Raw genomic sequence first — 18,884 nt, 5'->3', positions numbered from 1 at the left:
TATTGACCAGTCATAAATACGCTTAAATATGAGATTTAAATTTATGTAGATTTTATATTTATAATAGAGACAATTTTTCTAATGATTATTATATTGTATTCACCGCCCGGCGGATCTGATCTCTTGCAGTATTCGTTACAATTTGATCTGAGGACACATGTATATCAAACCTTCACAAATTAACGCACTTAAATCTATAAATGGTCAGGTTGCGTAGAGGATATACATTAAGTCGACTTAAGTCGAATATTGGAACTGCCAAGTTCCAATATTTTAATTTTCATTCATTAGCAGCTATTGCTTTCGGGTAAAAACCAAATCGAATTTGTTCTACAGGTTTGAATATCCCCTATATATGAAATTTAAAAACTTTTGACGAAAATTTGACAGAGTAATTTGATAGAAACCGTTACACACATGCACATATATAAGATCCCTTTTATAATGTATTAGCAGTTTAGCCCGGCTTTTCTCGGGCTATATGTACTGATCGTAACTATATGTGCATATGTATATATTCAAAGTTTGACTCGTGTCCAGGTAACCTATATTTAAAATTTCAAGTGTTTAGACCCAAAATTGGCAGATGAGTTTACTAGAGTCTTCAAAGGTTAACTTTGTCAACTGGGACCTCTTGGCAACAAAATACTTGCTCAAAAACTGATTAAAAACTTGCTGCATGTCTGAATACCCTTTATGTAAAATTTCACATGTTTAGACACACAATTGGGTGAATAGTTTGCTAGAGACCGAAAAGGTCGAATCTTTTGAACTTTGATCCCTTGTCAGCCAAATTTTCGGCCAAACTGATTCAAAAGCTTTCCCTATATCTGAATACACTTTATGTAAAATTTCAAATGTTTAGAACAAGAATTATCTGAAGAATTTGGTAGAGACAGCAGAGGTCAATTTTTTTATAACTTTGACCCCAATTTTGACCCCTTAACATTTATTGTTTTAGGCTCAAATGAAATTAAAAAGTTTGATCCATGTCCAAGTTGTTACAGGAAAAAGGGCTGTCCCCTTCGTGTTTTTGTAACTGGTTGTCTTCGTGACATCATCCCACAAATTGAAGGTAATGTGTTAATCATCTTAATATGAACTTTGTATAACCCCCTTCCAAGTAATGTGTCCCCTCCGCCATCATGAATAATGATTCTCCCCCTCTGATGTAAAAGAACAGTAATGCACACTCATTCAATAATGAATTTCCATCTCTTCCATCTCTCACTGTTATAAATGTCATGTCTCCCTCATCGTTACCTCTGTATTGCATGTACCCGATATATGATCCACAATATGAAACCCCCTGCTATACAACACAAGTAACCTATATCTAAAATTTCAAGTGTTTAGACCTAATTGGCGAAGGAGTTTTGAAGCGTTTTGAAGGGTCAAATCGTTGACCTTTGACCCCTTTAAAGCCAAATTTCTGATCGAAAACTGATTTTAAACATTTTCATAAATCTTAATACCCCTTATGTCAAACATCTAGTCTGTAGACTGAAAATTGACAGAGTAGTTTGGTAGGGAAATGTACACACCAAACACACACACACACACACACACACACACACAAACACACACAGACTCAGACAGACAATTTAACTTTCATAGATATATAGATACAGATTTAATTAAATTTTTATATAGTTCTTTCCAAATCCAAAGACGCGTTCTTTCATATTTATTACCTCTGATTGTTTTTTTTTCTGTTTTAATTTTTTCTGATTTTGTTCTTTTTTCTCCCTACTGTTCCATTCTTTCTTTCATTTTTAGTTCATGTTCCTGTTTTCTTTTTCTTTTTTAAGTCATGTAATAAAACGCGTATGGAGGCTATATGCAAATACCGAGCCGTGTGCGAAATGACGTCACAGTAGGAAAAAAGAAAGAAAAAAAGAAAAAAGACTATAAAAAAGAAAGAACACGTTCGAGAGCACGTTCTAAACGTAGTTCAAGAGAACGGAGTTCAGAGAGAAGAAGAAAAATCATGATTTATTCGGGAAAGTACCAAGAAATAAATATCGTTATTACAAGAAAAAGAAGTCGAATTATTACATGTCCTATGCTCCTTGCGACATACCCTGCTACAACGTGTTGGGTTCCAGGTGTCTACATGTAAGCGTGTAGCGATAGAGTCCCACTTTCTTCTTTCTTTTTAGTTGGTTGGTTGTTTTTGTTTTACGGCATATCAACCCTTTTCGGGTTATTTAATGCCGAATCCAAAGATTTTGAAGAAAATGTTTTCAAGTCGGTTTCTATTTAACCCATAGTTGGGACCCTAACAGGTACTACCACTCCGGGTCAGAGTGGACCTGGGAGCAGTGGTAATTAAAGGGTGGCCCCACACTCCTCAAAGCCCGCAAGCTGGGGCCTCATCACTTGATATAGTTTGAGGTCATATCCAGGAGTTTCTTTCTTTTTAATATTGATTTCCTTTTCCTATTTTTATTACTTTGTTCGTTTTTTCTTTTCTTTTCTGTTCATTTTTTTCTGTATATTTCTTTTCTTCCCTTTTTTTGTACATATGATCACCACTTATCAAGGACAGAGGCCACTCGAGGATAAGGGTTTATGAGTGTACAGTGCTCAATGGGGCAATATCGTAGTAATCGTAAGAAATGGAAATTTGATAAATTGGATTACTCAAGGGGGCGGCTCATCAAGGATGCGTTTACGTTGAACTTGAAGACGACCATGTTGTAGTAAGCTGGAAAGCAGGCAAACGGGCGAGAGAATCTTTTCATTTGTTTTTTCTTACTTTTCTATTTCTCCCCTCCAGCCCCTTTACTGTAAACTTGTCCACCATCATTTCCTCTCTTTTTCTGATTATATCGTTATTACAAGAAAAAGAAGTCGAATTATTACATGTCCTATGCTCCTTGCGACATATCCTGCTACAACGTGTTGGGTTCCAGGTGTCTACATGTAAGCGTGTAGCGATAGAGTCCCACTTTCTTCTTTCTTTTTAGTTGGTTGGTTGTCTTTGTTTTACGGCATATCAACCCTTTTCGGGTTATTTAATGCCGAATCCAAAGATTTTGAAGAAAATGTTTTCAAGTCGGTTTCTATCTAACCCATATTTAACCCATACTTTTTATACCGAATGCTATAAAATATAATGTTTTTGTCGATTCAGATTTAAATCTTTTTAATCATATGTAAAGTTTTCTTACTTTCATACCGAATTTCAGTCACAATTTTCATTCTGTTTATATTTTGCTTCCTTAAGTTTTCATTTTTCCTTTTTTGTTTTATTCCGTTTTCCCGCCTTCTCAATAAGAAACCGGAAACGCCGAAACAATGGAACCATTAAAATAAAATAAAACATCGTGCGAAATGTTTTCTTTTTAATTCAACATTTAATTTAACATCCCACATGCACATATGCATGTAAAACGTATAGAAACACACGCAGGCACAAGCGCACACACACACACACACACACACACACACACACACACACACACACACATATATATATATATATATATATATATATATATATGTGTGTGTGTGTGTGTGTGTGTGTGTGTGTGTGTGTGCGCGTGTGTGTGTGGGACGATTTTTTGCAGGAAATTATAATTTAAACCCAAATAATTTCGTATTTTTAAAAAGATTTATTCAAGATAAATTTTAAAAATAAACGTAAAGTAATGCCAAGTTATTTTGTTTGGATTGACATTTAACTAAATGTACTTTCACGTACGTACACTACCAACGTAAAAACACGCACAAACACACGCATACATACACAAACCCACACATATATATCTATATCTATATACAAAGGCGTATATAAATATATATTGTCTGTTTATTATACAAACATTATTGGTTATCGAAAACCAATCTATACAATCAATATACATTGGCCCCAAAGAGAAAGTTCGTATTTGTCATTTTTTCAAAAACCGCCAATCTAAACTGAATTGAATGCGACTGTTTAAATAATCTATACCTCATTTGATTTACCTTTTATCATTCTATAACTTTACATGTTCATATTTGAGTTTTAATTGAAGTATCCTAGTGTAATATAACATCAAGGAAGAAAATTACATTTTCACGTTGAGTACGACATGTGACTAGACTATTAACCATCATATACGATCTAAACGTAATGTTCCATTCAAAACTTACAACATTTTTTCAAATGTTATTTAAAAGAGAATGGTGGTAAGTACGCAAATTGTAAAACGCGTATTTTCAAAACAAAGTTAAGTTTATATAAATATGATGTATTTTCTATAATTCCGTAGTCTTCTCAAACCACATATTATCGACACATTAAGGTCCTGGGTAAATTTACCAAAAGCATACCTTAGAAGGATCCTAAACATAAGTTTGAAAATCTGTTGTTCCAAACATCACAAACTATTACAGCAATCACGTGTGTAAGGCATAGAAGTGCGCATTTTACTTAGTCAACTTCTCTAGAGTGAGCATATTTTTAGGATGGAGGATGAGAGGGTTTCTAAACGTTACATAAAGAGCTGTAGCACTATACACGTGCAAGACACAAAACCAAAATACATTTAAGGTGTTTGCAAAGACAATATGAAAACACATAATATGTTAAAATTGGGAGAATATAAGTTCGACTGAAACTGTTTTGTAAAAGCATATCTATGCCGTGTGTGGGAGATTTGAGGCAAATCGATTAGATTACTCTGTTTTCAAATCTACTTGAAGGAAGCGGTTTGTGTGAAACATGGAACATCACAGACGCATTACAGTTAGGCCGATTCGTGTTACGGAGGTTGTCTGAGGCGAATCAGATTCCATGGCATGAAGGTGATTGTCAAATAGAACTAGAATATATTTATGTAAAGCAAAAAAAAAAAAAAGGGCACTGTGGTCTCATGTATGGTTGGTCTCATGTATGATGGCTCTAGCAAAACTTGTATGAATGCATTTGGACTGATGAGCTATCTGCATTCCCATAAGAAGTAATTTTAAGAGATCGCCTCCTTCTGGGAAAAGAGGACAATAACCACAAACTTGCATGCACACACAAACAGACGCACGTACACATGTATTTTGTATAGCTACGCAATAAGCTTTCTAGCTCAATCTCTGCCTATCTAGTTGTGTGGTAAGAAGGCAGTTATATATTAGTAACATTGAGAAATAAATACCATTTGTTTACACTCGAAAATAGATACTATTGTTACCGAAGAGATGGATGATTTCCTGTGCAACGCATTTCTTTCCACCATGAAAAGTGCATATTTTGTTTGAAGACTGTAGAAATAATATTCGCTGTGAATATGACATAAAATTATCATTCATCTAAACACGCATACATTCCTCTCCCTCTCTCTTTCTTTCTCTCTCTCTCATATATATATATATATATATATATATATATATATATATATATATATATATATATATATATATACTAGCAAAAGTACCCGTTGTTGACTGGGCTCAAAAACAGCCTACACAAAATGGACTCTGATTTATGAAAGAATGATAGGTCATGAAAAGGAAGTGTTGTAAAGAGATAGATTTGAATTTGTGGGTATCAAATCCAAAGCAAAATATGATGAAAGTAAAAATAAAATAGATAAACCCCATAATTTATTATACCATACCTGTTCACACTGAAATACTTATCACAATATTCTGTGGATCTACATTAAAAAACCTTGTTAAACTTTGTGACATATTTCCATTCTATGTAGGTCAGGTGCGAACGAACACCCATAGTTTTATTATACCATATTTCTTCAAACTGAAACATAATTATCAAATTATACTTAGACAGATAGATATGAAGTCTTTATTAAAGTGTGTGCCTATTTCCATTCTATGGAGGCCAGGCGCGAACGCAGACCCCACAATTTTATTATACCGTCCCTATTTAAGTTTAAACATACTTATGAAAGTATTATTATGTATATCTAAATCAAAAACACTTGCAAACGTTTTTTTTTTTAATTTTTCAATTTTTTTATTTCCATACTTTGTGAACAAGGCGCGTACGACGACCCCACAACTTTTATGAATCATCATTATGCCAGATCAAACATACCCATTCCTGTGTCTCGATACAACTATCATTATATGTGATCAGTTTTATATAATAGTCAACCATATAGGAGCCTATTCGTGACCAGACACACACACAGACGTTCAGCTTTATATATATATATATATATATATATATATATATATATATATATATATATATATATATATATATATATGGCACAATCACGTTGAGACAAATGTTCTCGCCAGATCACCGAAGTTAAGCAACGTTGAGCGTGGCCAGTAAAAAGGTTAGGCGCTGTATGTACCGCACCGAGTCGTAGAAAATTCCGGGTTGGTATCTGGAGGCGCATTCATTCACTGGGAAAGATGCACCCCCAGTCTTCGTTACGACATGCATCTAAGAGAAGGCAACTCTGATATAAAAACCTACGGTCTACTGTATACTCTGTCCTGTGGCAGTTAATTGCACCGACGGAGGTTAGCAGTAATATGGTACTATCGCTTCCCCGGGGAGAGTTACCTGGTTGAGGAACGTCCTGGGAATGCAACAAGCTCCCCGGGGGGAATAAACGTTATCCCAACAATGAAGACATGGTTAGAAATCTTAGAAACGGTCCCATGAAGATGTGAAGATGGACCAGTCATTAGGGTCTGCAAGAAGAAAAGCATACCTGAGATGCTGGATGTGGTTGTGCGGCTCCTTCATTCTCTCAAGATGACATCTTCACCCTGATGGCATTTTGGTTGGAATCTTCTTCATTCGTCCTCCGGACCGCTTCGTTGTTTAATGGAGACATTTATGGCAGACACAAGAAAACACACAACACGATACAATCGTAATATATATGAAATATAATTAACTATTTTATTTTATATTATGCATACAATATATATTACAATACTTTTACAATTTATGTCTCCTAGAATTGATTCTTCACCATTACTTGAACTAACTACCCTTAACTAGTGTTGAGGGGGAGGGGGAGGGGTGGCCACTGTCGTTTATGGAGAGGCAGAATTATGCGTGCTTACCCCATGCTGTCCGGACGAAAAGAAGTTGATTGAAGAAAGGGAATTATGGGGTTGGATGTCTGTGTATCCTTCCGCCTACAGCCAAATTACCACCTTGCCATGCAGGGAGGGGTGCATAAGCAACTACCACAACCATGGCACTACGATATAGTGCAACAGTAATACAAAAAAACATAGCCTTCACTAATATAAACAAATCATCGGTGTGGATTTCCGAGCAACTTGCTGGTTGTGGCGGAACCTTATAAGTCGGAATCGATGGGGAGAGTCCATATATATATATATATATATATATATATATATATATATATATATATATATATATATATATATATGTGTGTGTGTGTGTGTGTGTGTGTACATATAGGTATAGTGAGAGAGAGAGAAAGAGATAATACTATGTCATATATATGAAGACTTATATTAAAAAATAATATATTTGTATTGTAATATTTACTTCAACTATAACGAATACAGAAAATATATATATTTACGGGAAGTAGATAACTTATCCGTTATATATATATATATATATATATATATATATATATATATTTAAATAAAGGAGTAGTCACCAACAATGTGTATTTTTTAATATTATTTTATTATTCCGTGTCTTGCTTTTTCATTGAGAATTATATTTGGATCATTGTAATAATGTTTTTAAGTCATTGAAATCGTTTACGCGCGTTTCAGACGGTCTTTGATGCGTCCTCGTCAGAAATTATTTTCAAATGTGTAAAAATGGCGATTTTCGTAGTTAGTTTGAAGTTTTTCCAAGGGGTGGAGGCTTGTAAGTGTTTATTGTACATTGGTATGCTGAATTTTTATTGCTTTTTTATTTGGTTTGTCCAGGGAGATTTTGACCTCGCTGTAGTCAGTCGCTATCTCTTTCTGCTAATGTGTTTTTCTTTTCCTTTAGGATGGGGTAGGGTGTGTGTATGTGTGTGTGTGTGTTTATGTGTGTGTGTGCGCGTGTGTGTGCGTGTGTGTGTGTTTGCTTTTATTGGTTTGGGAATGTGTATATTTTTGTATTTTTGGGTTATTTGCTTCCTTAGGAAGGCGGCTGTGGTCCGAGGTCGTTACTAATGTGTATGTGTGGGGAGGGGGGAATGGCTCTTCTGAAGTAAGAGTAGTGGTGCTTTCATTCTATTTTGATATTTATTTTTTGGATTCTTGGATTTTAGTATTGTGATTTTTCGTTTTAGTATTATATTATGTTTGTTTAGAAAAAGGGGTGTATTTAAAATAGGGGATTTTTTAATGTTTCTATTTATTTGTCTCCCCATGTGGGTATGGCCAGACCCAGGATCTGTTCCTAGTGTGGGGAAGATTTTGTTCCCCAGAGGGGGGCATTGGAGGGGGTGTAGGTATGGGAGGGGGATGATAGAAGGGAAGAGTCGTTTTAGTCATGAGGGGGTTCTCCTCCCCTGACTGAGGAGGGGGCGAGGTGTTTGAACAGATATTATACTATGGTTCTAGGTGTCTCCTAGTGTTGTTGGTTTCGAGGTTAAGTAGGGTTGGTATTGTTCAGTGTGTTGTATTAGAGATAGGGGTGTTATGTCTGTGTTTGGTTGTATCCGCGCACGTGTGTGTGTTTTAATGTGTCGGTTCTGATTTATGTGTGGGTGTGTATATGTGTATGTGTATGGGTGTGCATGCGAGTGTACCTTGCATTTCATGGTATTAGGTTCTGTTCAGTTTAGGAGTGAATTTGATGATGAAGTTTTTTTCCTGTGTAAGTAAATAAAAATAATTGTCTGTTTGGAAGATTGGCATTATTATGAAGCTGTTTCCACTGCATGTGTGTACGTGTTTTGAAACATAGAGGTGTCTGTTATCTGCAATTTTGATGTTGCTCTTATGTAAGGCCACTCTATTGCTGAAATTTTTGGTGGCGCCTATGTAGGATTTGTTGCATGTTGTGCATCTTAGTGCATATACTACATTTCTGGAGGTGCAATTTAGATCCTTTTTTATTTTGAATGTTTGTGCTGGGTTTTTGAATGTGTATGTGTTACCTTCTATTATTATGTCACATACTCCACGTCGCGGTTTGTTGCATTTTGTAACTCCTTTTGTAGTATGTGGGACGAGTTTTGAGGAAGTTAGGATGTGTTTTAAGTTTTTGGGTTGGCGTTTGCTTTTTATTATTTTTGTTGTTTTAAGTATGTTGTTTAGTTTGTCGTTCTGATTGAGGAGGATAAGGTTTTTGTTATCTGTGTCAATAGTTTGTGTTGTGTGTAGAGACGTATGCTAGAATTTGTTCTTTGTTGTGTTCTTTTGGGGTTCTTAGTTGGTCTATTGGAATTTTTTCAGCCAGTTCAATACCTTTCCGTATTAGTGGTAGTGGGTATCCTCTTTTCCGCAGTGTTATTTGTAGTTCATTCAGTCTAGTTGAACGGAGGTGTCTGTCTGTTACTATGGTGCAGACTCTACGTGCTAGGGAGTAGGGTATTGATTTTAGACAGTTTTTAGGATGGTGGCTTTTGAAGTGGAGGTATTGTTGAGTGTCTGTGGGTTTGTGGTAGATGTCTGTGATTATGTTGTTGTTTTTTATTGTTACTAGGATGTCTAGGAAAGGTAGTTCTGTGGAGCTTTGTTCTAGTGTGAAGTTTATTTTTGGGTGTAGATTTTGTAGCAAAGTGTGGAGTTCTTTGATATCCCCCCATGAGGTTCTCCAGAGGATAAAGCAGTCGTCTAGGTATCTTTTCCAAGATTTTATGAAGAGTGTTTTTTATATTGTGCCCGTACTTTTGCTCTATCCTTTCATAAAGGGTCTCTTCTAGGAAGGCGAGTTTAAGGGTGGCATATGTCGATGCCATTTTGGTACCCATTGCTGTGCCTTGTATTTGGATGTAGTTGTCTTTATTGAATTGGAAGGAGTTGTTATTGAGGATTATGTCGATGCTATCAATCACGAATTGTTTATTGAATCTGGGGTGTAAAGTCTGTGTATGTTTGTCAATCCAATATGCGATAGCTTCTTTTCCAAGATTGTGTGGGATATTGCTATATAGGCTGCTAACATCAGATGTGGCTAGTATAGTCCCATCGTCTACTGTTTGTGGTAGGGAGCTAAGGAAGTGTGTGTTATCTCTTACAAAACTTCTGACTAGATTGGTGAAGGGCTGTAATAGTATATCCGTTAGGTTGCTAAGTCTGCTTGTTGGGCATGATGGTCCTGCTACTATGAATGTGAGGTCGTTGGGGTTTGGGGTGCTTATGTATTCTGACTTTTGTATGTTGATGGCATGTCTTACCTGGTTAGATTTGTGTATTTTGGGTAGCCCATAGAAGATGTTTGTTTTTGTTGTGAAGTTTGTAAGGAAGTATTTTTCTTTCTTTTTTAGCTAATGTACTATTGTATGTTGTGCAGAGTTTTGTTATTTTAGATATGGTTGTGTTGTCTATGTTAGAGCTAATTGGTTTGTAATAATTTTCGTTCCCTAGTGATTCTGAAATTTTTGTTTTATAGAAGTTTTTATTCATTATAACTACTGCACTACCTTTGTCTGCTTCCTTTATAACTACTATATTACTACTTATTACAATGATCCAAACATAATTCTCAATGAAAAACCAAGACACGGAATAATAAAATAATATTAAAAAATACACATTGTTGGTGACTACTCCCTTACTTAAATATACATCTTTCTTTCGTTGGAATTTATTAACCCATTTTATATAAATATATATATATATATATATATATATATATATATATATGTGTGTGTGTGTGTGTGTGTGTATATAATCCGATGTAATTATTTTCAAGCGTGTGTGTGTGTTTGTGTGTGTGTGTGTAATACATGGTTTCGAAATCTCGTCATCTATTGCCAAAGTTAACTTAAAACAAATTACTTTGAAGTAAGTCTTTTTTTTACCCCGTCGTTCATAGTAGAAATTAGCTAACTTTCCATATTTATTCTTTCAAATATATACATTGCAGACAAGCAGAGCAACCTTAGTACTGTTTGTGTCGAATTTGACAATAGGCCCTAGCACATGATCGCCTTTTGTGAACTCCTCTGAACCTCTGCTGTGGTCTCTTTCTCTCTCTCTCTCTCTCTCTCTCTCTCTCTCTCTCTATATATATATATATATATATATATATATATATATATATATATATATATATATATATATAATCCGAGGTTATTATTTTCCAGAGGTAAAGTAACAAATGAAGTTTTACGCGGTTAATACAAGAGTGCTCAATACGGAAGATATAAATACTTGTTTATTTTTTATTTTGAAATCTCAAGAAAGAAAATTACATTTTCACGTTGAGTAGGACATGTTACTGATCGTTGTAATTCGGCTTTCAAACGTATTTCATACGTATTTAATATATATATATATATATATATATATATATATATAATGGAAATGGCAATGGATAATATAGAGAGATCTCTATCCTGAATATATCATGCATGCGACTTATTATAAACGAGAAAACCATATTTAAAGCATAAAAAATAAAAGTCAAGACAGAGATACTTACATTGATACAGTATACATACAATACAGTTTCAAAGAGGAAGTTCGATGTTTTTAAACGCCATATTTTATAGACACAGAACTAGGAAATAGTTAGTCTAATTTACTTCAACGTCGTGTTGGAAAATTACCCTTAAATGAATAAAATAAATAATAAAGTGAACGGAGGAAATTGTTTTAAGTAAATAAGTATAATAAATAATTAAAAAATAGCAAAAATCAGAAAAGAAAGGAGGTTAATTTTAAAACATTGAATAAGCAGTTACTAAACTAAAATTTTGGAAAGGATTTAGTTAGGAAAAAGTACACATAACTTATCGAAAATAAAACCGTACGTTTCCAAAGAAAATTATAAAGTAAATTAAGAAGATTTATAAATAAATGAATGTTTGTAAAAGTTTAAATATAAACTGAATGAATGAAAAATAAAAATACGGAAAAACCACGAAGAGTTACTAATGTAGGATGCAATTTAAGATTTAAGGGTGCTTCTGCATATACGGATCCGGATTTCCGAAACAACTAGCTCAGGATCGATTTCCGGAGTATGCTGAGCGCTGATCAAGTTGATCAGATAATAAAATAGTGCTATTGGAAATGGAAGCAGGCGGTTTTTAAAAATTGGAAGAAGAAAAAATACTATTTTCTATTCAAGCATTAAAATGGCAGACATGACAGACTCCAAGATGAATTTACGTACGTTGGGGAAAATGGTATAGACGCATGAGCAAACGGTAATTTATTTATAAGAGAGAAAGCTACTAGCCTTTGAATTGCGGTGCAAGGCATGTACATGGAAGCGTTTGCTTAAGAAAAGAGCTTAGGTGAGCTATGATTTCGATACGAGGTTCATTAATGCAGACAGTGGCCCTCCTTGCGTACAGAAACAATTTTTTCAAGGTGTAAATTGGAAATCATAAAAATTTGAATTTGTAGGTACACGACATGGCCACCAAAATATCTTGAGAGAATGTGGAATTGAATCGGAGCATACTGTAAGCGACTGGAACAACTTCATAAAAGACATTTGTCAGAATTATTTCCTTGGGAATCCCCGCAGACCTGTAGCCCTAGGGAAACGGTGGAAATCGACGAGTCTCTCTTTAACAGAAGAAAGCATAACGTTGGGGGACTCATTGAACCGTTCTGGGTCTTCGGAGGATATGGCACCACCGACAAGGAGGGTTTATTGATGACTGAACCAAATCATAATGCCGAATCTTTCCTTCGTATAATAAAAAAAAATATGTATTGTGTCGAGGACCACGGTCATATTCGACTGCTGGAAGGCATACAACAAAGTTGGAAGAGAAGAGTTCTACAACCTGACGGTTTGGTTTTGTAAACCCGGCGAAGAAGGCTACAGCTAAACACTTTGAGAGGATGTGAAGAGAAGCAACCAACGCCACAAGAAAGAATACGGAATCAGCCGGAAGCTTCACGATACATACATAATTGAATTCCTGTGATAACAAAAATTTGAAAGCAATCTGTTTGTCTCCATCATAAATCATATCGCAGAAAGCTGTACGGTTAGGGAGCTTCCCCCAATTTCATCTACCCCATCTCCTCTCTTTTTGTCATCGACATCCGCCCTACAGTCGACTGAAAATATTCTTACAGAAATATCATGTTCTGTAATAGGACCCTCTCCCACAAAGAAACATGTATGAAAACAAAAACAAAAAAAAACAAAACATTGGTACACTAAAAAAATAATCTTTTCTTGAAAACGAATATTTCAACATTTTCATAAAAAATCGAAATTTTTCCAACGAAATCATTCATTTTTTTTAAAAAAACAAAACAAAACAAAACAAAAAATACATACGAAATCTTTCAACTTCAACTTTTCTGGTGAAATAAATATTGCAACTTTTCTTGAATAAAAAACGTAAATGGTATAAACTAAAAACAAATACAATCACGTTTTCATTATAATTCTTAAAAATATAAAAATAAACTCATTAAACTTACGGTCGATTTGTATTATTTTATTTATTGTATGTTCATTTTTTATTGTACTATATTTTATTGCATTGTACGATAAATGTTATTTTATTTCCCGGCGTCTTTCACTTTGATTAGCGATCGGCATATTCCGGCGGTTTACATCAGCTGCCGTTCCAGCTAGAGCCACCATCTAAACAATTCGGGTCAGTATGTGCCGCAGTACAGATTAAAGTTTAAACTTAAATTAAAATTAAAAGGAAGCAGCCACCTTAATTATTATTATGAGTTATCTCTTTTATAACGCTAACAGTGATTTGCTAAGATTCAGTTTGCTATATACTTAATTAAAATTTAAAAAATCTAAAAATACCGAATGAATAATGTAAACGCCTGTTTTATTTAATGAAATTGACATTGTAATATTTATTTACAACATCTTGGAGAATATTCACTTAACAAAGGAAACACGCAGAATATCAATCAAATAAGATAAGACACAAAACCAATTTTCTGTATTACAATTATCCTAAATATTTAGATTTGAACATTAATTTCAGCCTCAACTCTATCCAATTTATTTTAATATTGGAATTATTTTAACAGTTATGCATGTATTAGTATTCATCTCCTATAATAACATCGCTTTCCTGCCTGTTTGTTCACAATTTGATAACTATGTACAAAAGGCACACTATTTTATAAATTATTTTTCATACTGAAAACGAACGTTTATACACTTTCATTCCAGCGTAATTTCTATACATAATATTTATTCAAAGGAAATCTACATTCAAGGAGTAATCCATCTTGCATTTTATATTAAAGAAAATCTATTTTAATAATTAACTCCATGTTATTGTTTGCTGTAATAGAATTGTTTTTTATTGTTATATTTAGATATATTTTTACAAGTAGATTTATTTATTTTTAATTCTATTTACATCTAATTTAATTAATTTTCAATTATTATTTGCCGACATTAATTGCATTTACAAACGAAAGTAAGCTTCATTTATTTAAGCTATGAAAGTTATATTCTTCTTTAAGCTATGAGGGTTATTTCCTGCATAATTTTCATAGAAGAAAATAGATGTGTTTTATGCTTCCATAAATCTAACATGTGTTCCATTTTCAGGAAAATCTTAACCAATTGGAATATTCAGTGTATTTTAAACAGTATGTGACTAAACTTCCAGCCCGCCAGTATGTTTTCACCTGGCAACGCAAGTAAATACAACTGGTTTATTTATAATGTGAATTAGTATTCATATTTTCAATATACTTAATCAAAATTATATATGTATAAAAAAAACTGTATCGATGCCTAATTTAACCTATGAATTTAATATTAAAAAAGATAATTAAATTATCCATTTTCGAATAACACATAAATAGACAAAACATATATAAAACCCACAAGAAAAAATAAAAAGCATAGCAATATTTTAAATGTATAGTCTAAGAATAATTACTGATTTGCACCAACGTTGATTAGGTAACTTTGTCCCCGTTTCTCTAGGACTTTCCATTTCGATAGCTAATGAAATTTCTGATCCATACGTCTGCTAAGATTTGGGACTAAAAGAGGTTTGGCGTATTAGTAGCAATACAAGATTCCCAAGAGTCATGAAAACGTAAATAAATATTACGAATGTTTCTGCAAATAGTCGCAGACAAACCGAGAATCTGACTCTTAACAATCTTTTCTCGTTTTGCACAATTACAAACAACCGATGCAAATATTTAACAGAACTTGTCTTCAGTTGCAGAAATGCCTCCAATTTCCATGACGTCATTCAAATACTCGCTTTGCCTGACAGGTAAGCGCAGGTAAGCGATTCCTACCTAGGAAATTCGAGCACCTTGTTTAATTGGCAGCAAATAACGAAAAAAGAATGGTCGTTTTTGATTTCTACTGACAGTGTTATGCTTGTGAGGATTGCACAATGAAAGGAAGGAATAAAAGAAGACGGTAATTCCCGCACGTAGGAAGAACTACAGATATATAACAGTATAGTAATGTTAAGTGATTTCGAATTGCTTTATAATAAACATATACAAAGAGAGTTTCAATGACAACTAGATACCATGTGAGAGCGTCTTCAATCTCTCTGTATTTAGGATACAAGAACGAATCTGTAATTTGGTTGGCCCCACCCTTTCTTCTTTTATGCAACCTCTCTCTTTCACAGACGTGATATTGCTGATCTCAGTCTTTTCTATAAATACTATTATGGCATTTTTTAAAAAATCTATTCCTAGCTTCTTTTGTTCCAGCTCGTTTGATTCGCTGGTCTAGTGGTCTCCATCAATTCGTTGTTTTGATACTCCATTGTAGTAAAACTTCCTATCCCAATAGCTTTTTTCAAAGAACCGCATACTTTTGGAACTCTTTCCTTGCTTCACTCATTCCCTCTTACCTATAACCTTGGACTAAGGTCATTAGGCAAGTCTGTCTTTTCGATAGTAATTTTTTGTTCCTGTTAACCCTTTATAATAATTGACTTTTCGCCTTGCCCGGACTGATTTCTATTAAAATATCCCGGCATGATCATAATTAGCTCTGTAAGTAAATTCTGACCGACTTTTCAAAAAGCATAGTATTCAGACGACAAGTAAAATACCCTTATGATTATAAATTGGCTCATAGGATGAAATAGTGCATTTAGTGACGTTACGTCAATTAATAACGTTAAGCTTGATACTTCACCAAAGCTGATTGCAGCCACAAATTAAAACAAACCTCAAGTAAGATACACTAGAAGATAGCAAAATAGTCCATTGGAAAGAAGAGATTGATATCCTGAATCACTTTAATAACTTACACCCTGAGAAGTGGGAAGAATATAAATGAATACTCTGATATATAAAGTAATCAATTGTTACCTCAGGAAGTGGTCCCTTGACTACTGAAAACTTATTGACGTAAAATGAATATATATATATATATATATATATATATATATATATATATATATATATATATATATATATATATATATAAGTGAAATTATCTGTGTGTGTGTACATTTCCCTACCAAACTACTTTTCAATTTACAGTCTGCAGTCTCTACATTTGACAAAAGGGGTATTGAGATTTGGGAAAAATCTTTTTAATCTGTTTTCGGACAGAAATTGGGTGGTCAAGGGGTCAAATTTCAGCGATTTGACCGTTGAAAGCTTTAACAACCCCCTCCGCCGCTTTTGGGTCTAAGCATTTGCAATTTTATATTTTGGTTACTTGGACATCGATCAAACATTTTAATTAGATTCAAGCGTAAAACAATAAATATTAAGGCATCAAAATTGGGGTCAAATTTTTAAAAAGTTGACCTCTGCGGTCACTACCAAATTACTCAGGCAATTTAAAAAAAAAACATTTGCAATTTTACATAAAGTGTATTCAGACATGGAGCAAGCTTTTTAATAGTTTTTTTCTTGGAAAATTTGGTTTCCAAGGGGTAAAAGTTTAAAATTTTGACCTTTGCGGTCTCTAGCAAGTCAATTTTGTTACATAAAGGGTAGTTAGACATGCAGCAAGCTTTTTTAAATGGTTTTTGGGAAAAAATTTGGCTTCTAAGGGGTCAAAGTTGACAGAGTTGACCTTTGCAGATTCTACCACACTCCTTCAGAAATTTTGTGTCTAAACACTAAAAATGTCATATATATATATATATATATATATATATATATATATATATATATATATATATATATATATATATATATATATATATATATATATATATATATATATATATATATATATATATATATATATACTAGCAGTTCAGCCCGGCTTTGTTCGGCCTTTTAAGTTAAATTCTGTAGATTAAAATATTTTCCCATTTAAACCCACAAAATAAAAGGTCGCTCTAAATAAAACTTAACCGAAACCTAACACCTGAATACTCCAAGGAACTCAATAGCTTTAATATCTACGATTGACCATATACATGAACATAGCTCTTAATAAAATAGAATTTTTTGTCATGTCCGAAAAATAGTGTCGCGCAAGTTTTTGCAAAAATCACAAAAAAACTAAAATTATCAAAGCCAAACAAAAAAATGATTACACTGGTAGTGGATGTTCACTCCTCAACTACGTACTTACAGTCTCAAAAGTTTTTAGCACTAGTAACCACCTTTAAGTACTTTTTTCAAAGTGTCCGAAAAATATTGTCGGCCCCCTGTATACCTAATAAATACGGTTCCAACTCGTAGAGAGTGGCGGATGGCGAGAGAAAGAACTATTTCATACGGCTTATTAATGTATGACGTTTATCCAAGCATATACTGGTCGAATTGATATCCACGCCCGCGTTATTCTTTTTACTAACTTTTTACGAACTTATGATTATAACAACTGGCGAACGACTATTAAAGAACTCACTGCGGAAATCTGAATTTAAAATACCTCAATGTTCGAATAACAACTGGCGAATAAAACAAAAGAAATCTCAGTGTTCCACATAGCATTGCAAAAAAGAATTGTAAAGAGAAAAATACACAGATTCGAACGTCGGATTATTAGACTAAAAACTCGAAAATCGACCCACCAGTAACTCGAAAATGCTAAAAGCTTGTAAGGATGTCTGTGTGGTTGTTATAGACAATAGCAATTTATTTTTCTTCGACTAAACCTCACAAAAGTTTTTGTTAAATATCTTAGGAAGAAAGATTTTTATTTCATCCCAATTTTGAAAAGTATTGGTGGAAAAACTAGTTGATGCCGCGTTAAAACGACTTTGTACTCGTTAAACCCGATTTTTCAAAAGTCTTGAAAGATTATTTTATCGAAGCGCTCCAGACTCCGATTGTACCGAGAACAATTTTTACATTGAAAACCGCAAAACTAGTGGAATGTTAAGCCATATGATTCTATAAAAATACCAGAACACGCTTAAGAACTTAAATACTTCTGTGTATTTTATAAGTTCACCTTTTTGAAAAAATATTCACTTTGTTTCTGAATGACAGACGTATTCGAAGACATTATCGAAAGCCTTAGACGTTTTCTAGCAAATGATAAAAGCGCAGGTTTAGCTTTAAGAGAGAAATGAGGAACGCATGTTACAGCAACAAAAAGAACAGAAATACTAACATAATTCAAATTACAAAAGAAACAGAAAATGGCGCTTCAACATAAGGTACAAGAAGAAAAATTAATATATCAACTGAAAGAACAGCGAAAGATGTCTTTCAATTCCAGAAAAACAGGGAAAATGAACTAAATAGAAATAAAATGGCATTTCTAACAAGATTTGAAATTCTGTTGAGACATTCAATTACCATCCAGACGAAGATTAAACATTTGAAGCTTTTTATAGTTTATGATAGTCTGTGAGGATTAGTCCGACGCTAAAAGGGTTCGTTAACTTTTA

Source organism: Euprymna scolopes, chromosome 13, assembly GCF_053919585.1.
Source record: "Euprymna scolopes isolate OS-2025 chromosome 13, ASM5391958v1, whole genome shotgun sequence".
Classification (NCBI taxonomy): domain Eukaryota; kingdom Metazoa; phylum Mollusca; class Cephalopoda; order Sepiida; family Sepiolidae; genus Euprymna; species Euprymna scolopes.
The sequence above is the reverse complement of the archived record's forward strand: the minus strand, read 5'-3'. Positions refer to the sequence as shown.